This window comes from Panthera pardus, unplaced genomic scaffold, assembly GCF_024362965.1.
Source record: "Panthera pardus isolate Hobbes unplaced genomic scaffold, ASM2436296v1 HiC_scaffold_16, whole genome shotgun sequence".
NCBI classification, from domain to species: Eukaryota; Metazoa; Chordata; class Mammalia; order Carnivora; family Felidae; genus Panthera; species Panthera pardus.
Window position 1 is genome coordinate 60922542 of NW_026526721.1, and position 22139 is coordinate 60944680.

Here is a 22139-nt window from a genome sequence, read left to right on the forward strand (position 1 = left end):
TTTAGAATGACTTCATTAAGTGAAATCCATGGTATCAAAAAGAATCAATTCAGGTAGTTTTTACTACTAGTGTCAGATAAGGTCTATTTAAAGAAATGCAAAGGCAGATTGCTATCTCTTTTAAGATTCTCTTTTAAGATCTACCTTTTCAGCTTCCTAATAACACTCTCCATTACTGGAATAGTAAAAAACAGAAGGAAATTAGACCAAGGAAATAGCAAGAATATTTCTAGAAAAAGTGAAAGCTGAATTATTGGGGCAAGAAAATTTTAAAATAAGGATGTATTCTTGGAAAGAGTCAGGTATAATAATATTTGAGTTAAGAAAACACGTTTATACATTCCATTTTCTCCTAACCAAAATCTAGATGGCTTTAATAGTATTCTACAGCACAGATTCTAGAGAATTAAGATTATATTTATGTTTCTATAATAAAAGAATGTAAATGTGTTTTTTGTAGTGTTGTGTCTAATAAATTACAACATAGGTATTTCCTGGTAGTTAGTTGCCTATCCCCCCAAAATTAGCCAATGGCAAATTTGGTGTCTGGCAACTAAAAGATAATAAAGATTTTACTATTTAAAGTATTCATGCTATAGTCACTAGTAATTGTAGCTATAAATTACAAGGAGAGAATCTGTAATGAAATATAACAACAGATTACACAGCTGTGCTTAGCTGTTCAAGGCCATTTAAGTCAAAACACAATGCAACATTATCATTATGTCCAGATGTGATGAAGGCCCAGACATCCCACAAAACATTAATATCTCTATATTAGAAGAAGAGGTCATCAGGAGATATACCTGAATAAACAATTTCCCACAATCACCAGAAAAATAAACACAGAAATTCTGGAGACTCATCTTGGACTTTAAGCAATTAAATGTATTCACACCTTCCATGAATCCCACTGTTTTGTCTGTTTGAGGCTTTGAAGCTTTATCAGTAATATGTTCTATTATTGAAATGTCAAGAGGCTTAACATCAAACATATGACCTGAAATAGATATATGTCATATAAATGTATCATATAAATATATGTCTATTAAATGTAAAATATGACTGCCCTCAGATTTTCATTATCATCATTTTTTTGCACAGTGCATGGTTTTTCAAAGCACTTAAACATTTATTACTTCCCTTCACAAAAAGATTATGTGAAATAAGTGAGGAAAATATTCTATTCTAAATACTAAGATTCTGAGACACAGAAGTCATTTGCCTAAAAATCATACATATGCTGACTTTTAGTTTCATTTAAAAATACCCTTAAATGCTTTTATTTCCACATTTGTTACCTTGTTAAAATCATTACTGTACCTAAAATTATGTCAAGTCAGCAGGTATTTAATAAGCAACTTCTATGTGCAAGTCTTCCAATCATGCATAATTGTTGTTATAATTACTTTGTAACATTGACAGGGGTGATATTAAAAACACTTAACAATTAACAACAGAAGGTACCAACCAAAGAAAATGAACACGTGAACAAACTGAAATATATCACCTACATTTTACCAAAGGATATCAGCTGCATGTCAGTGCTGACATAGATATGACTCAGAGTTTGATTTGATCTTAAAATACCAATCATTTGTAGATAAGCTTATTTGGTCTGAAATGCTAGATTAGCTAAAGATTTGTTAGAATATGTAGAAAATTCTAATAGTATGTGGTACAAAATTAAAGAAATCGCAAATGTAAAAGAAAAAAATATTTCCCAGGTGAGAATCTTTGAAAATATGGAGTCATTACCACCAAAAGTGGTCATACTTATAAATATTTTTATTTAATTTCTTCAAACATATGTGTTCAAATTTAATTACTTTTATTAAAAAGCATAAGTGGGATGGGATTCTGAACATGCTTTTACTGCAATTTTTCTTTTCCTTCCATTGCTTTACTCTCTATTCTCCCGCTGCATTTCCTCCCATCCAAAGTAATCCATTTTAACAACTTAGTGAGCACCCTTCCATGTTCTTCTCCCTTTGCAAATAACTCTGCTATACAGCAGATATATACATATACATATCTTACATATAAAACACTTTTCTATACCTTGCTCTTCCTGCTCATCAATGACTCCTGGAAATTCTTCCAGATCACCTGAAACAGCTGTAATTCACATCTTTTAATGACTGCATTATAATCCATGTTGTAAATTTCCATTACCTATTAGCATTACCTTATTAATAGAATTATTTTTTCCTCCAATTTTACCACTATAAGCAAGCTGTAACAACTTTGAAACCAAAAAAATACATATGTCCTTAAACATTGATACTTAACTTCTATGGGATATATCCCCAAGGAGGGCATTGTTAAATCAAATATTATGAATTGCAATTTTTAATAGGTGTTACCAGATTGCATTTCAAAACAGTTAACATACACATTTCTACCAGTAAAAAAATAAGCATCTCCTTCCCTTTATCTCCACTAGCAGTAGTTTTAAACCCACTAGACTAACAAACTTTTTAAATACTAAGACACATTGCCTATTACTTAAATGTGAATTTCCCTAATTTCCTAGTGAAATTGAACATCTTCTCATATGTCAACCAATAGAATTTGCTTTTCTATGAATTGTCTTTTCCTTTTATATTGGGTTGTTTTATAATTTTTTCTTAGCAATATCAAAGAGATCTTGGTTATTAACCTTTCATGTTAACACATATTACAAACATTTTTCCAAAACTGTATTTCCCTAAATGATTTCAATAGTTTGTTTTTTTTTTACTGGTATTGTTAACTCTTAAACTTTCTGTTTGCACTCTTGTTAAAAAGGTTTTATAAGTAGTCTTCTAGGTTTTTTGGCAAGTTTTTTGTTTTGTTTTCATTTAAGCCTTTCATCTTAAATTATTTTTGTATGGGGACACCTGGGTGGCTCAGTCAGTTAGTTGTCCAACTTCAGCTCCAGTATTTTCTCATGGTTCATGAGTTTGAGTCCTGCATCCAGCTCTGCATTGAGAGTGAGGAGCTTGCCTGGGATTCTCTCTTTTCCCTTTTCTCTGACCCTACCCCTCTTTCTCAAAATAAATAAACTTAAAAAAATTATCTTTGTATGATGTGCAAAATGAGAATATACTTTCACTCTTCCACAAAGATAACCTGTTATGATAATCCCACTAATTAAATGATCCATTATTTTCCAACTGAATTGTCATCTGTTTTAGGAGTCTCTAACCTGTTCAATGTATCTACTTGTCTATTTCTATGCTATTACCATATTGTTCTGGTTAGCTGGCTTGGTAATATGTTCTAGCATGTATAATGTAAATCCCTCCTCACTGTTCTTGTTTAAATTTTCTTGCTTTTTGTTAACACTTAATCTTCCATGTAATTTTGAAAAAATATTTTTAATTAAAAAACGTCCTCATTGAGAATCTAATTGTAATTGCATTAAATAAATATATTTAATGTATAAACATAAAATATAACTGGAAAAATTAACATTTTGCTATTGTTGTCCCATACAAAAACATAATCTGCCCTTCCTTTAATCAGATATTGTTTGTCTTTAAATAAGATGTTACCCCTTCTTCATACAGATCCTATATCACTTTTAATAATTTTATTAATAAGCATTTTATAAATTGTGTTTCAATGGGAAATGAAATAATTTTTTCCTACTGGGAGAAAATGTTTCTTAGATACCAATCACTTCCAGAGAAAATCTATTGATTTTCATTCAATTATCTCCCATCTTAACTACCTTTTAGTTTACCTTACTAATTTTTCTAGAGTCTTAAATTAGAGTTCTATAATTTTTTTAAGGTCACATATCAGCCAAAAAGACACTGTAAGGTCTTCTGTACAAATGTTAGTGTCATCTATATCATTTGCCTACTATAGCTGCTAAGCCTTCCTCTTTAGTATTAAATAATTATAATAATGATTACTTATCTCGTTTCTGATGTTAATTGAAATATTTTTAGGATTTAACAATTTTGGATTATATTTTCTGTTGGGTATGAATGAAAATACCTTATTATATTCAAGCTATTCTATTGAAGATGTATGTATTTCTCTTTGTTGATACAATGAACAATGTTGATACATTTCCTGTTGTTGAATCATGCTTGAATTCCTATTTAACAACAACAAAAAACCCTCCTATATCCTGATATATTATTCTTTCAGTCAATTGCTGATATATTTCCTAGCATTTTATACAGAAATTTTGCATTTATTTCATAAGTGGGATTGGACTAATTTATTTCATACAATCTTTATCAGTTAGATTTTAAATAAATTAGGAGAGGCTTCAATATTTGTTAATGACTTAGAATGACTTCAATTACATCCAATTATTTATTCCTTTAAGTGACCATGTTTGGTCAACTTTCCAATCTCTTCTATGCTAACTACTAGGTATGTTTTCTACTTCTTCTTAGGTCAATTTTATAATTCACATTTGAATAAAGATGTTCCATTTCTCATAGGTTTCAAATTTATTGCCAGCCAGTTGCATTTAGATTTCTTTTAAAATTCTTTCCATCTTCCAGTTTTATCTACTTTCTCATTCCCAATTACTGTCTATATTTGCTCATTCTCTTTTCCATAAACTTTATTATTAAGATAAAAATTATATAACAAACTTCACCATTTTAATCACATTAGTGTATAATTTGATTGCTTTTAGTACATTCACAAGGTTGTATAAACATCACCAACTACCTGGTTCCAGAACATTTCATCGCCACGAAAGGAAATCCTATACCCATTAAGCTGTCCTTGCCCATCTTGTCTTCGTCCAGGCCCTGGCAACCACTGATCTACTTTCTGTTGCTAAATATTTGCCTATTCTGAATATTTCACATAAGTGGAATCATGTAATATGTGGCTTTTTATTCTGGATTCTTCCACTTAGCATAATGTTTTCAAAGTTCATCCATGTTTGTAGCATGTATCAATACCTCATTCCTTTTTATGACTCAATAATACTCTATTGTCTGGACACACTACATTTTTATTTATTCATACATTAGTTGATGGACATTTGAGTTGCTTCTACTTTTTGGCTACTATGAATAATGCTTTTATGAACACTTGTTTTATGTGAACACAAGTTTTATGTGAACATATGCTTTCAATTATCTCCCACTTCACAAAATTGCTGGGCTGGTTTTCTTTTTTGCTTTTTCATCTTCATAAGGAGTTTATGTATTTTATTTGTCTTTCCAAAAAGCCAGCTTTTAGATTGATTTTTATTATATTTTGTTTTCCATTTTATAAATTTCAACTTTAAAAAATTAATTCCTCGGGTGCCTGGGTAGCTCAGTTTGTTAAGCATCGGACTCTCGATTTCAGGTCAGGTCATCACCTCACGGTGTGGGATTGAGCCCCACATTGGGTTTTGCACTGACAGCACAGAGCCTGCTTGCGATTCTCTCTTACTCTTTCTCTCCCCCTCCCCACTCACATGTGTGCACTCACACTCTCTCTCTCAAAAATAAACTTAAAAAAATTTAATTCCCTCTTCTTCTACCTTAAATTATTCTTTATTCTGATTTCTTAAAGTTAGTAAATTGCCCTTTTTTCCTTCTTAACAATGAAGGCATAGAAGGCTATCAACTTTCCTCTGACAATTCCATTAGGTATTCTCCATAGGTTTTTACATAAAATAATCTTTTCATGGTTTTTCAAGTGACTTCCTCTTTACCCAAGAGTTATCTATGAGTATTTAATTTCTAAGTGTTAATAATTTGTTACCTTTTAAATTCTACTTACACTAGCTTATAATCAGAAAATGTGCCTGTAAAATCTTTCTAAAATTTAGTTTTCTTTGTACCTAAACAGAGATGTTCAAAAAATTTTTTAAAGAATATCAGATTTTACATATATATTAGATTATTTTCATGAATTACATTCCATTACTCTCAGTCATTATTTGTATGGTTTAACAGAACTGTCTGGACCTTTCCCATAGTTTTTGCTTTATGTACTTATTTGCTACAAATAAACCTGCTGTATATACGGATTTATGCGGTAATTTTCTTCATTAACTCTGCCTTTTATCAGGACAGTATCCCTATCAATGCTGTCACTCTTTTTTTTTTTTTTCTATTTTCATTTTGTTTGCATTGGCCTAATGTCTTTTACGTCCACCATTTTAAAACCTGTCTCTTTAACTCTGTCATAGGTGTTATTCCTGTAATATAATTTGAGTGGTTTATGTTTTTAAACTCAATCTACAGGTCTTTTAATTAGAGAATTTTGGGGGCGCCTGGGTGGCTCAGTCAGTTAAGCGTCCGACTTCAGCTCAGGTCACAATCTCAGGATCCGTGAGTTCGAGCCCTGCGTCGGGGCTCTGGGCTGATGGCTCAGAGCCTGGAGCCTGCTTCCGGTTCTGTGTCTCCCTCTCTCTCTGCCCCTCCCCCGTTCATGCTCTGTCTCTCTCTGTCTCAAAAATAAATATATGTTAAAAAAAAAATTAAAAAAAATAGAGAATTTTGTGCATCTACATTAAACATAATAATTGATGTGTTTGTTTATATCTCTTCCAATTACTTACATTGTCTTATTTTACATTATTGTTTTCTTGTTACCTTTTTAATATTTTTTATTTGATCAAGTAGCTCTGCGTTCTATTTTCTCCTTGCTAGTATGGTAGTCCTACATGGTGCTCTATTGTATTCCTTTCTCTACCTCCCTCTTCTACTCCAATTAACAGACACTTTCCCCCCTACCAAGAGATTCTATCCCCTTTTCCTTTTCTCCTAAATAGATGAGATCTTCAGGATACATTCACTTTCCTCCCTCTTCTCATCCTTCTTTCTTCTCATCTCCACAACTCATTTTCCTCCTCTTTTACATTCTTCCAGCCCATCCCCTCCATCAACTAAGTTTCCATGAGACAGTTTAGTACTTAAAACGTTTCTTTACAGAAATATGATCTTTTTATATCAAAAGTCTAAAATTGTGTTTTATTACATATTTGCAAGTCATCTATATCTTTTTTAAAAGTTTTATTTATTTTTTATTTTTCTTATCTTTATTTATTATTTTATTCAGTGTAGTATTTTTCTATGCCCAATGTGGGGGTCAAACTCACAACCCTGAGATCAGGAGCCACATGCACTACTGACTGACCCAGTCAGGAGCCCCAATCTTTATCTCTTAAATGAAATTATAACACACACACAATCATATTAAAATGCTTATTATTCACCACTATATTCCTTTCATCTTCTTCAACTTGAAGTCTTTGTTCCAGTTCATTTGTGATTGATTGTAATCTATTCTCAGGCATTTTCTCAGATGGGGTATAGTAATTATATGTTCTGAGTTCTTATCTCTTAATGTATTTCTTTCACCTTGACGAGCAAATGGCAACTTCGGGGGTGTTGATTCTTGGACTGTAGTCATTTTCCTTTTGCAGTCTATAGATGTCACTTCACTATCTTCTACCTTGCTAAGTTGCAGATAAGAAGCTGTATGATATTTTGATATTTTTCCCCTTTATAGAAACTTGTTCTTTCTATAAGATAGTTCAATGTATTTTTAGAGTTCAGAACTTTGATCAGGATATGCCTATGTAGGTCTTTTCTTTCAATCGAAACCATAAACACTTTCAATCCACAGACTCTTATCTTTCTTAATCTCAGATTTTCTTCTGTTAATTTCCTCTCTTCCATCTATTCTTAATTTTCCCCTCTAAAATTCCTATTATTCACATTTTGACTTCTAATCTGACCTCAAAGACTCATCCTTTCTTTCAAGATTTTCATCAGATTTACCTATGTTCTATGTGCTTTGATATAATTTTTGCACTTGGTATCTAAGTTCACTGATTCATGTTTCAACAGTGATCATGTTCTCCGTCATGAGAAATTGTTCAATTGAGATATGTTTTTTATTAGTATCTGGAATTCCTTTTGTTCTGTATTTTAATTTCCTTAAATGCTCTTAATTTTTGTTTTTTTTCAAATTCAGGCTGCACTTATTTTTGCCAATAGCACTAGTTGCCTAGGGTATGTGCTTTGATTTTCCTACCCAATCTTCTATCTCATTCACTACTGGGTCCCCTTAAATGGGCTGTTATTTTCCACAAATAGCTCACTAGAGCTCAGATCTGGTTGTGTAGTATCCTCCATGGAAGAAGCATCACAATTAGTAAAATGCAAAGGTAAACAACCTGTCAGATCCTGCCAAGGCACAAGAGGAAGATTTTTGTTGTCCTATCTCTTTTTAGCCTCAGGGGCAGAGGAAATCCAGCCAGCACATTTAGTAACTTTGGCTTCTTAGTCAGTTGGGGAGACCTGGATACTTAAATGAGAAATACTGATACTTTCCCATAGTGGTTCACACATCTCTGAAGCCCAGGCCCTTCTCAATGTCTGCAGTTTTCCGATAGTTATCTGTGAACTCCAGTTTGTCCAAGTGAAAGTAGAAGTTTCAAAGCAGCATCTCTGCCTGACATGTCATGGCAACTGTATTCAAAACGGCAGTCAGAAATTGGAAGTGGAGGGGAAGACAGTCATACACAGGTCACTTTGTTTTCAGAACCCTTATCAAGTTTTTTCCTTATTATCATTTTATTTTGAGAGAGAGAGAGAGAGAGAGAGAGAGAGAGAAGGCAGGGTAAGGGACAGAGAGAGAGAGAATCCCAAGCAGTGTGGAGCCCGATGTGGGGCTTGAACTCATGACAGTGAGATCATGACCTGAGCCAAAGTAGGGTGCTTAACCGACTGAGCCACCCAGGTACACCCAAAATCGTTGATTTTAAAAATGTTATAGGAGGGAGGTATATGGGTCTGAGATGTGTCTGGGACCTCATTATAATGATTCCCAAGAATCAACACTTCCCTCAGAAAGCATATTCCTAAATACATAAAAATGACAATGTGTTCTCTTTATGCTTTGGGATACAGATCCCAAAATATACTACAGCTATTAATCACTTGAAGTAAGCTTTAATGCAATCCCAGTTTTAATTATTTCAGGACATAATTACCTTTTTTTTTTAGAAATAACTTCAAATCAATGTGCTGTAGTTGGTAGAAAGACAAATTATGACTTTGCCCAATCACATAAGTCTCCCAAAGTCCAACAGCAAGTCTTATAAATATGAAAAAGCAGGGCACCTGGGTGGCAGGGTTGGTTAAGCATCCGACTTGAGCTCAGGTTATGATCTCACCACTCATGAGTTCGAGTTCCATGTTGGGCTCTGTGCTTACAGCTCAGAGCCTGGAGCCTGCTTCAGAATCTGTCTCCCTCTCTCTGCCCCTCCCCTGCTTATGCACTTGTTGTCTCTCTCAAAAATAAATAAACATTAATAAAATACAAAAAAGCATTGTCAGTATTATATAGGAATTAAACATGCATCCTGAACAGTGGTTTACATGACATTACCCTCCATATTGTTCATAGCCCAATAACCCTTTTTGCTTTCTCGAAAAGTTAATGATATCACCTAACATTAAAATGTTTCTCTGGACTAGACTTCTAAGCAACTTAGATAATATGCTAAAACTCTTGTTTTTTAATTGTATGAACTTTTATGAACTTTTTTTTTAAGAATTAGGAAGCTCATATAAAATGTTCAAAATCTCAATTGCAATCTAGTAAGAGCAAAAAATACTGTGGGTTATTTGTCCTACTATCCTGATAGGAATCATATAGGATATGAAATTTGGGTTTCATCCTTGAATCACTAGGTAATGTAATTCTGTGTACTCTATTCAACACAATATCCTGAATTGATTGTAGATTTGCTTTACCATTGATGGGTGATATCTGATATATTTCTTTTCTGAATCACAGTACATATAATTTTATATTGAAACTTCTGCCATGACAGAATTTCATTAAGTATCGAAAAGAATAAAAGATCATGAGCATGTGTAAAATGTTTGGGTCTTAGAAAAGTACAGAGAAGGCCTATAATAGGTAACAACAACTGTAACAAAGCTAAATTTGAACCAGTCAACAGAAAATAAAGGAATGGATAGACTGGTAAGGAAGAATCCAAGTAATCTTCCTAGGACAGCTACAAAAGAGCCTGATCAACAATGAATTCCTCCAAGTGTGCCAGGTAATATCTTCGACACTAGGACTTTAAAGATTAATAAAACATGGTACTTGCCCTTAAAGAAGTGCAGTTCAGTGTAGTATAATTCTAAATGCTACCTTTCTTGAGTGATGAATGTCAAAGAATTTGAGTTATGAGTTAAACTGCATCTAAAACATGAAACTGAAATTTACTTTATACTGGATGTACCCATTTTTGCATAATAAAACTCATAATTACACAAATAATAGAAACAGAGGTATTATGCATAACATGAAATTACAGAAAAGCAACAATCATTTATTTTTGGCTTTTATACACTTCGTGAATTTACTTTATAACAAATATTGAGAACATAATGTAGAATATCTGAATCAGAAGTGCCTGGAATCCTGCTCACATTTTTCCATACTGTTTTTCAGCTCAAGTCACCCATTTCAGTATAGTATTGCCTTGTTCTCAACCCTTTACTAGAATGAGGGCTTTACTGAGAGCATGAGTTTCTCTAAGGGTCAGATAGATATATAAAGGAAGGTTAGATGCAAACAATATAGCTGTTAAAAAGACTGAGTACCAAAAGATGCCAATCCTGAATACTCATTTACCTTTCTACCTTCACAGAATATTTTTCTTAGTGATGTATTCATTTAAAACATACAAAATGAATATTGTACTGTATTTCCTAGTACACTAAATTAAGAGTCTGAAGAAAAGATCAGAGATATTGTCCTAAGGAACAGTGAAGGCATAGAAGTAGTGGTATAGTACTGTCACTATTCTTTGACCCCATTCAGATGATCCGACTCATATAATATGGCTTAACAATGAATATTAGCTCTTGAAAACTTTTGAAGTCTCTAGTACCTTGTAGACAAAAGTATGAGTATGTATGTATACATGGCATATATAGCTGTTTGTAATTGGTTTGATGTCTTTAAAATTATTTGAATAACAAAACCTCACTTGGCAAGTTTCTATAATTCCCCTTTCCTTAACTCATGCTGACTAACCTAAATATAATCCAAACTCATATATGCTGACTTTGCCTGGGCTGATCATTTGAGCCTATTACTCTGACAGAAATGCATTTATCCTATCAAATAGAATTAAACGTTTCTTTCAATATAGTGACAAATTAAGGAAAAGCTACAGTTACATAAGAGAAGTCTAGACTCTATTCTACCTTAAGCCCTGTGGAGCCTGATTTAAAACTCTTGTGGAAAGGAGGAGATCAAAAGCTAAGTTACATAATGAAATAAAATAAAAGTATAACTTACTTCATCATTTAAATCCTTAGAAAAGCTAACAGGTGTTTTCTTGTATTTGAAAACTGGACAGCAGACAGCAACTTATAAATGCCCCTAAAAACAGTGATTTATGAATTGAGTGGCACATAGTAGATAATAAATGACAGCTATTCTCAGGTTTACCACATAGGTTTCTGTGCTAAACTGCATCTCTCTGTAATGCATCTAAACTTAGTGCCTAATTCTAAGTTATTATTGATGAGCATGTTTTTGTGCGTGTGTGCCAAAACCATAGCAATCTTTCTATCCCAAACACTGGGTGGCCCCTATTTAAGCCAGCTGTTCATTTCTGACACAAATGTAAGGAAACAAACAATAAATTTAAGAGCCTTCCAAAGCCCTAGAATCTGTCCCAGTTTTATATATATTGTTTCTATTCTGCTTCATCCTTTTTTTTTCCCCTGTATGATCCCTAGTTCTTGGTTACTCAATATCTGCTTAGATTTAGTTCTCCTTTTTGACCTCTACCTTCCCAGGATCCTCAGTATCTAATGCTTCCTTTGACCTGCTCCTACTTAGGATTTTTTCGGCCTTCTTTAACATGTTACCCAGCTCCACGGTTGTCCACTGAACCAAATCAGGCAGCAGCTACCCAGTCCATCCACTGTGAAACCTTTAGACAAATTCCCTCTCAGCATTTGTAATTCTAGACTGTAGAGTTACATTTTAAAAACAGACTCTACCATAGCAACCATTCCTCCCACTTACAGCTCTTTCACCTTGTGCCCTTCTCTGAAGCCTTCTCCAAATCCACTATGCCTTTCTTGAAATAAAATTATCAGTACTAATCTGGGCAAGCACTGAGTGAAAATGATCCCAGAATAGAGGCATGTGGGGTGGTGTTTTAGAATTTAGGTGCTCTAGAGTTGGACTTGAGTTTGAACTCCCAGCAGTGTGACTTTGAACAAGTTACTAAACTTTTATGAGCCTCAGCTTGCTTATCTTTAAAAATGCCATAATAAAAATACATGTCTCATAGGATTATGGAATTAATGGGGAAAATGCAGATATAACCAATGCCTGGTGCAGAGTATGCTCTCAATAAATGTTGGCTACTGTTGTTGTTATTGTTATTATTGGTTTATTTCAGATTTATTTTCACTATGCTTTCCACCAGTAATTTTCCTAGTCTTTTTGGCACAATGCCTTTGGAATAGTCTTTTTGGCTAGTCTTTTTTTCCTAGTCTTTTTGGCACAATGCCTTTGGAATAGAGTTTACATTGAGGCACCTAGGTGCCTCAGTCATTTAAAGGTCTGATGCCTGATTTCAGTTCAGGTCTTGATCTCATGGTTGTGAGTTCAAGCCCTGCATTGGGCTCCATGCCCACTTAAAAAAAAAAAAAGAAGAAAGTTTACATTAATTCTTCAGTATGTGTACTGGGTTTCGGTTAACTAATCGTCTAAAATCAGTTTCCCTTCTAAATATCCCTTAGAATATTTTTCCCTTATTTGCACGCATTAAAGCAATCATATCACCTTTTGTGTCCTATGTTGGATCTAACTGTTTTCTTGACATTTCTCCCTATTGGTAGGCCCGAATAGCTGGGTATTACCTACTACATTGGACAGTGTGCATATTTGGCCTAGGAGGAGATGTATAAAATGTTTATAATCAATACCAGAACATCTACAGCTATGGGTGGGTGTAGGGAAGAGGGAGGATCCAGGGATTGTATAGCTTTTTCCAGACTGCTGTTTCCATTTGTGAATAGGTAAGGACGTGATGTTTTTGAGCCTCTCGCTATCATTCATACCAGCAAAAGAAATGTGAGTCAATTAAAAAGAAACTGAGAGTGAAATTTTAAGTGAAAACTTCAAGGTTACCCCTAAATAAATACCTACAAGTAGGCATACAAGAATTGTGTATAGCTGTTTGTTTCTATATATGACAGAACATTATTTGCAAAGCCTTCTCTTAACACAGATTCTTTCCGCTTTTCTTCACCAAGTAAGAGTTCATTTCTTTGTCTTCCTTGCATCCTTTCTATGTAAATCTACCAATGGATAAGTATAACGAAGGATCAAAAATCAAATGCAATAGTTAATAATTATATGGAGATGGCCCGATTACCCAGAGTATATTTATTTTTTGCTTACAGAAGCACAAAAACCAAGTTTACCTTTTTTCTTTGAAGAAATATATCTATTTTTCTATATATTTTATAGAATTAGAAAATGACTCTGAGTTACTTCATGCTGTCATTACCTGCTTTCTCCAGTTAAGCAACTTTATGTGGAATAAAATGCAAGAAATTCTGTTAGCAACATATCTTCATAAGCGAAAGTGAGTTGGTGAAATTTATGTAAAAATAGTAAGCTTATCATAGTTACTAACTACAAAAGATTGTTAAGTACTTAATTTTTATATGTATGTATACTTTTATAGACATGCTATATTTGCAAGCAAGTATCACTAAAATGAAACTTGTATCAAGGACTAAAAGTAAAAAGCAAAGTCAAATATTTTACATAGGCTTTTTCCCAGTGCCCTACATATCACTTCCAGTCATGTTACCTAAAGCTAAAACAGGGACCCAAGTGTCAAAAGAAACATACTCATATTATGAGAGCTGAAAGAGACCCTGAAGATGAAAAGCTAAGGCAGAGATTCAGATTACGTGACATGCCCAAGAGGGTACAACTGGTGGCACCACTAGACCCAGAACAACCTCTCCTAATTCTACATCTGAGATTTCTGACAACGTGCAATGAAAAAGTTAAATCTAATGCATGAGAAATTGATTAAAAAATTAGATGTCCCCTCAAGTTGAAAACCTTTGGATTTCATAACCTCTACTTACATGATTTTGTATTAATAGGAAAATAAATTTTAAACAACATAAAATTGTAAAAACTGACTAGAAGAAATGAAAACTACAAAGAAAATTTATACTTTTCCTTAAATCAGAACCATGGAAACAGGTGTTTTTTTTAAGTCTAAAAAAAGCCAGAGATTTATTTATTGTGTATGCATGTGTGGTAGTAGTGGGTTTGGTTTGTCTTGTATTGTTTTGTTTTGTAAATTGTTAGAGGATCTTCCAGTTTCCTGTGCAATGGTAATCTGTGTTCCAAAAACGGGGATACATATAAAATTAATTTCTGATAATTCATAAAATACTTAACCATGAACAACTAAGTCTCTAGAAATTTTAATGACAGAAAGAAAAAAGTACCAAGAATTTCAAGATGAAAAATCTCTATCTTTTTAATGTTGTGCAAATTGGAAATAAAGAACATCTTTTAAAAAGTCAAAAATAATTGAAAAAGAGATTAAATCAGTAAACCAATTGTGTATATTTTTCCTGAAGTGCATATTCATGAGCTGACAGTAGAAAGAGGCTTGCTGCTTTGTTTGACTATAGTTCTGTTTACCTCATACTGTCAAGAATGGATTTTGACACTCACAGTATTAATATTGCTATTTTTATTGATATAATTAGCACTGCTATAAATAATTCCTCAGTCGGCTATATCTAAGTATATCATTACAATCAGCAATATTAGAGCTTCTTTTTCTTATATAATGCTTTGGAAATAGACTGCTAGCCCAAAGAACCACAGTGACCTCATGATGTGGAAGTTACTAAAAAAACACTGCCCTGTCAATAGAGACTACTGTTTTGTGTATAACTTCACTAAACAAACTAGTTTATATTTGTTTGAAACTAAAGTTTCTCACCAATCTGCTGTTTCAATTTCACATCACACCATATTGTACCTAAAACAGGCAATCTGGATTCCTGTTGCTACTCCCCCCCCCCCCAACCCCACCCCCAAACAGCGCAGGAACAGTTTGAAATACAAGGCTTGCATATATAAAGCAAAAGAAACTAAAACACCCAAAATTCAGAATGGGTGGGTGAAAATACGTGTGCTTGAAGTCATTTGTATAACTGCTAGTGGGTGGCCCACTTGTGAGTTTTTGATCATCACATGAAAGCAAAATCAAAACATATTTTATCATGCCTCTGGATCACATCAGCTGCGATGATAACCTTATCTAGACCTTGAATAGTTTGTTCATAAAACAAAGTGGGGTGACCAACCCAGTGCATATTCAACACAGAGAATGAAGGCCAAAACAAAATGACAATACAATTCAAAACAAGTTTGTAGAAATTTTAGGCTAGTATATTAAACCTTTCTTTGTCTCTATCACTTGACAGATGGTTAGCCTTCACACAGCCTAGTATCTCTGGCAAAGAAATGACTGTATCTAGCCAATAACACCCCAAATTTTTATTTAAAATGCAGTGTACACATACTTACACTTACCTTAAAAATATGAATATTAATAGATTAGTCATTTTATTCTATTTCTTGTTTTATCACTATAAAAACTTGTCAGATATCAAGATTTGCCTTTTGCCCTATGAATACCTCTTTCAAACTCAACTTTCTTATGTGGATCCAGGGTTCTAAGAACTCTTCACTTTCGATTTTGTTCATTTAGGGGCTACTGGCTAATCATGCTTTAAAAAAAAACAAAAAACTTCCAGTAACTTTTAATCTGAAATTATTACAAAAGTTACAAAGATTTAATTAGCTTATGTTTCTATGTAGCTTGGAGCAAAGTTTTGGTAGTAACAATGAGTTAAACAAAATCACCTGGGAACATGTCAAGGACCACAAGGCAGGACTGGAATTATTTATCCAATACTGAAATATGTCTTTATTCAAAAACTGCTCATATAAAAATGTATACTCACACACACATAAACACACACTAACCAACCATTAGAATTAGCAAACACTCTTAGTTTTTAACATTCTATCAACCATTCTTCCCCTTTCTCTTTAAAAAAAGATTTCATCTAAGACAATATATTCCATTAGCAATATTCTCTGCTTTTCTTCCTAAATCTTCCTATTTATAGCTTTCCAATGCTGGCAGGTCGGTATACAAATAGCCAGAGGCAACCTCAACGTTTTCTAAAGTGCATTAATATGTACCCTTTCTGGAAGAGGTGATTATGCTACAAATTAGCATAAATAGAGATCTAATGTAGGTATAGAAATTCAAGCCCTTCACAGCAGGGGATAGGAGAGCTGGCAGTGGGAGGATTGTGTGTAAAAAAAAAAAAAAAAAAAAAAAAAAAAAAAAGTCATCCTACTTACCAACTGAACACTGATTTGGCTAACAAAACAAGACTCACTGTGGCAGAGAAAAATAGCGAAAATCAGAACTTGTTATTTGAGAACTATGAACTAAGTTTTGGAAAGGTGAGACACCCACTACTTAAAGCAACAAACTCAACGTTAAATCATATACTCTGTTAACTGAGCACCAAGTTTCCTTCTGTTAGAAACCTAGGATTTTTACACCTACAGACTAAATGATTAAAGTAATGCTAAAATCTTCTGTAATGTTCCTCTTGCATTACAAATGGTCTATTAAATCAGAGAAGTGCCAATCAAATGCCTTTGTAGTTTGAAAGAAAGGTTTAAATAACAAAGCATTTTTTGCAGGCCTCTCTCTTTTTCTCTCTTTAATGTCACCTATAAATTAATTACAACAAATTTCCATCTTCTCTTCATAAAACCACAACTGAAAAAGATTTAGGCACTTAATTTTTCAGACATACTCCTAAAACAAATTCTTACTAAAAAATTAAGATATTCTAGCTTATGTTTTACCACAGTTTTCTAACAAGACAAAAAGCTCCATCGGAATTTTACAGTAAATTCCAAGACACAGATTTTTTTTTAAATATAAAGTAACATTTTATTTATTTCAAAGGCATGCTTAAAATTATGAAAAAAAGAAGACCCCTATCTGTTAAAAAGACCTACTAAAATGTATGGAGAAAGTTTCATGACAATAACGAAGGGTACAAATAAAGTTAGCTCTTCCTTTCTTGCCATTGGCAATTAGTAAACAGCTCCATGTCCCTCAAACTTCCGTACATTCTTTCAAATTGTACTCTCCAAAATGAGAAAACAGCTAGGTTTTAAAATTTCATACAAAAATCTCTTCTCCTAGCAATCTTAAGTACGCAAGGATATGTGACATTAGAATGTAAACTCCACAAAGGCAGGTTATTCTGTCTTGTTCACTGTTACATCTCAAGTGTCTAGAACAATTTTGTGAATGTAAACATCCATTTCAGAAAAGCATGATTATTTCAAAGAATAAAGCAGAGCTCATCAATCTCCACTTCTATATTCCAAATGTTTTAAAGAAGTCTTTGTCACTCATTCTAAAATATTTGAAATAATTTGTAATTCACTTATAAATTTTAGATCTTTTGGGGTAACTTAGTTGTATCTAAACTGACCTAATTATTCAGTCAAGTCCAATTTGGTAAGAAAGCCTTCTTTAGACTCTCGCTACTGAGATAAAAATAATTCATTTAACCTGGATTTTTCCCTAGATTTTATTCCTATGCCAAGTAGTCAAATTCATATTAATTTGACAGCAAAATTAGTTGGGTATTTGTGGGTCACAAAAACTTTCTGAACAAACTACATAGTAAACTGCCATCTCAACTAGTAGTTCTAAACACACACACCCAAAATTGTAACTCTCACTAGCCACACAGACATAGAAGTTTTTTCTTTCCTCTAAACTCATGTTGTCTTTCAGTAGCCAGTGAGTGTACACATGAACTATATCTGATTTTCTTGCTGTAGTAGTAAGCTTAAAATACTGGCATCTTAATTGAGCTAGACAGATAAGCATAAAGACTTCTTCCCAAAAATGGATGAAATTTAACAATTTTTTAATCTTAAACTTTTTTCTTTAGTCTGTTAAAATTGGGACCTCACCATGAAAGGGCGTATTGCTTTGGAGGCTGGTAGACAGTTAACTTGTCACCTGATCTTCATATGCAAAAGGCCTGTATTCCACTGGTCTGTGAGATCTGAAATCACAAAACCAAAAATACCCAACTGCTGGACTCACTGAGCAGCTAATATATTTCTAGAAAATTCACTTTTCTTCTTCCTCTCACCTGTTTCCTTGAGCACCATAGATTCTTAAGCCTAAAGCCCTCCAAAATTGAACTCAATGGAAATCACAACCACAATCTTAAGAATTAAACCTTGAGCCCTGAACAAAGAGTAACATCAGCAATTCTTCAAGGGCAATTCCAAAAGCTTTTTTGAGAGAAGCCCACTCCCAAGAGGGCACAGTGATATTACCATGCACAATTTGTACACCAACTTTGATACATTCTGATTAAGAATGAGAAGAGTGAACAAAGGCATGTAAAATCAATGTAAATTGTCTTTTTTGTTTTTGTTGTTGTTGTTGTTGTTTTCCTAGAAATCTAGAAGTACCTAGTTGTAAAGCTGAAATGCAGAAAGTAGCCAAATCTGGCCTGGTCAAACTTACGTGAGGGACAGAGGAGAGTATATCTGAACTATTCCCATGTGATAGCAAATGGTATTTGAGATTAGGAGCAACAGGTAAGAAAGTAAACCATTTATGAACTGAATTTGCTAATACAAATGCTTATCATTTAAATTTAGTCTTTACAGCTAAAGAATTTATTTACAAAATGGTCGCTACAATTTGTTTTCAAACTTTCACTAGCAACAAGTTAAGGATAGCTAACTTTGGAATAGAACTCGCTTGAAAACATGGGGAACGAGGGGCCTCTGTTAATTCTATTAGCTGAAACTTATACACGACCACGCAGTGAGAAACTCTCCACTTTAGCATCATCTTGGCATACTTGTTAGCATCATTTACCATACTTTACCATTAATGGTTAAGTGGTGAAGACAATCTCCACAGGTCTAGAAAGTTTACGTGTGCCAGTGCTGATTCTGAGGACATTATTTAGCCCACAGACTTCCAAATTACTTCCTATTTCTTCCAGATTTTTATTTGAGAACTGTCATCCTGCCACTGACCCCATTCAACTGAGTTCAGTGTTAAGAGATCAGCGGATTACCGTGCTAGGTAGTGTAGCTGTACGCCATATTGTGTTTTTCGCTAATGTTTATAGTTTATGTGTGTGCCTAGCATATGTTTGTGCAAGTGTGTTTATCAATAGAACTTTTAGAAAATCCCTGCCTCCTGCCTCTTCAGCATCCTTAAAAAGGGTAACAGCTGCGGAGAGGGGGGTGGGTGGCGGGGGGCGTGAGGTGGGTGGTGGAAGAGGACCAGAAGCCACACAGTAATGCATTTAACAACGTAGGAGAGTGCATTTCTTTTCAACTTTCAAAAAGCTTCCAACCGTTCTATCTCAACTATCGAAAAGCGTAAACATTGTTTAATGTTTCCAAAGGGGCCCAAAGGACAGAAAGAAGGAAAGGCGTATCTTCCCTTCCCAAGCCCCCTCCTCTATAGTCGTAGCAGCGAAGCAGGCGGGGGCCGGTAGCTTTGGTGTCTGGAGGGGCGTCCAGCGGCTCTGGGGCCAGGACACCTCCCGCCCCCCCCAGTTCTCTGAAGACGCTCCAGAGACCGCGAGAGCCACGGTAAGCGGGGGGAGGGCGAGGAGGGAGGGGGCGGAAGACAAGCCGGCGCCTCTAGCAGCTCCTGAGCCCCGGCTAGTCCCCCTCAGCTCTTCTTCTTGGAAGCGGCAACTCCAGGCGCAGGGAGTAGAGAAAAGAAGGCAAAAGACACGTTTCCAGCTGCGGGACTGCCCGCCCGCCCGCTCCTGGGACCCGGGACCCTCCCGCGCTCCCTCCCTTCCCGCTGGGTCGCGCGAGGCCGCAGCCACCGCCCCGCGCGAGGAGGGGCGCCCGGGGGGGAGGGGGCGCCGGCGGGGCGGGGCGCGGGGGTGCGCGCCCTCGGCCGGCCGACCGCCCGCGGGCTTGTCTCTGTAACTCGCTCCCCCAACCCCACCCCAGTCCCTTCCTTTCCCGTCCCGTCGCCCCCCACTCCAAGTGTCTCGCGGACGCCTCGTCCCCCTCGCACGCACACTCCCCTCCCTCCAGCCCGCCCCACAACAAATTAGAGTTTTGGGGGTTACCTCCTCGCGCTCTTTAATCTTCTTTCCTCAACTCCTAAACTTCCCCCCGCCCCTACTTCTTCGGCAGAAGGCCCACATTGGGTACCTCACGCCGCGAACCGTCTATCTTTTTCCGCTATTGGATTGTTCTTATGCCACTCTTAGCTTCAGTGAGCCAATCAGAATGGGGCGCCCCTCGTGAGGTTGCCGCCCATAAACAAAATGCACTCTTCCTCCTCCTCTCCCCTGTCCCCGCCTTCATATGCTTCTTTCCTCATCTCTACCACCTTCGATTGGGCTAGAAGAGGCCCAATCCGCTATCTCAAACATCCATTGGGGCACGGAAACTTCGCTCAGAGAATCCTTAATAGGCGATTGGTCGACGTTCTTCCCACTCCCCCTACCTCTGCCGCACCTTCGCCCACTCTGGAGAGGTCAGTCGTATCTCGTTGTTCAGTGATCCGAGAGGTGGAAAACTATTGGTTCAGAGAGCCCGTCAGACCGGATTGGAGTGAGCCATGATTGGTCAGCACCGACACGATCAGGTTTGGTTGTCTGCTCCTCCGCTCCTCCTCCCCTTTTCCTCCACCTCCGCCCCCTCCCCCCCACTGCTTTTACTTTCTACGCATTTCTATTTCCTCCTTTATTTATTTATTTGTGATAAACTTAAATGACCCGGCGACGGAGGCGGGACTCGCGGCGAGGCGGAGGATGACGAGGGACGGCCCGGGGCCAATTGCCGAGGGGGCTGCAGGGTGAGGGGCAGCTTCGGTGGCCAGTGAGAGGCAGGTGTCTGGAACGCGCTAGGCCTGTGGAGCCGGGATGCCCCAGCGGAGGCGGCGGTTACCCGCTGTCTGGCGCGGCGAGCTGGCGGGGAGGGGTGGCCGCTGAGGGGAGGAGGGGGTGTCGCTGTCGCAGACAGCTGAGGCAGCAGGATGGAAGCTGGAGCTAGGGCCGTGGGAGGAAAGCTGGAGGGAGGGTCTGGCGAGGAGGCGGCTCGCAAAGCCACACTGGGTCACGCTTGATTCCTGAGGGGTAGGCTGCAGGTTGCCAAGCCAGGAGGTCAGCAGAGGCCACTGAAGCAATGCCAGGGCGCAAAGAGAAAATTTGTCCGTTCAGGAGGTTTAGAAAAATACTATGTAAAACAGTTCGTAGTAAGCCGCCCTTAATAAAAATGAGGATATTATCCTAACGGGAAAAGCAGATTATGTTTCTTATTACTAAACGCCTGAAGTACCAACGACCCAACCGGAGCCCACAAAATTCAATATCCTGAGGGCTAGAAGGAACAAATAAAGCAACATGGAAAATTAAATGAGGTTCAGATGCTTCAATAAAACCTTCCTCCTCATCCATTTGTCACTCAACATAGCATTCCCCAGAGCCAAATTCTTACCAAGTTTTGGTCCAGTACTCAGGCATTGGGAGAAAAAAAAAAAAAAAAATGAGGCTCAAGGCCAGCAAGATGTTCAGGAAGGATTCCTAAAAAGGGGTAAAATAGAAAAAAGTGTATATATTCCCTTTCACTATACAAAGAAAAAAGTAAATCTCTGCCAAAATAAAAAGTTGCGCTTTTTAGGGAACTTATATAACAATAATTTATCACAAATTAAGGGACTTTATGAAAAATAAAGAATTTACACTCTGCATACAGAATTTACACTCTGCAGTTTGAAAACAGAATTTTTTATGGAACATGCATTTGGTGTAGAGTTTCTGATAGACTGTGTTAAGTTCTCTGAATTTTATCCTAGACTTCCTTGGGATATGCAGCATGCATTAAAGAAAAAAATATTCCTGACTTGTTAGAGATGGTAAAAACAGACTTTATTCAGGATCATTGAGATAGGTATAGATACGACCACTGTGATAAAATTTTTGCAGTGGAAGGAGATTGGGCTGAACTCCAAG

General features: G+C 36.1%; 1 protein-coding gene across 25 annotated transcripts in view; it reads right to left on the minus strand.

Annotated features, from left to right (window-relative positions):
* The window catches only part of ZBTB20 (zinc finger and BTB domain containing 20), a 775662-nt gene extending 755302 nt beyond the window's left edge, over positions 1–20360 (minus strand). For 24 of the 25 annotated variants that reach the window (XM_019448059.2, XM_053903377.1, XM_019448044.2 and 21 more), the window contains exons 1-2: positions 20250–20360; positions 18094–18188 (exon numbers count right to left, since the gene is read on the minus strand). The gene's annotated coding sequence lies outside the window, so the exon portion shown is untranslated. The remainder of the gene's footprint in view (positions 1–18093; positions 18189–20249) is intronic. The other variant, XM_019448045.2, reaches the window with a different exon arrangement.
* Between the last annotated feature and the right edge of the window lie 1779 nt (positions 20361–22139).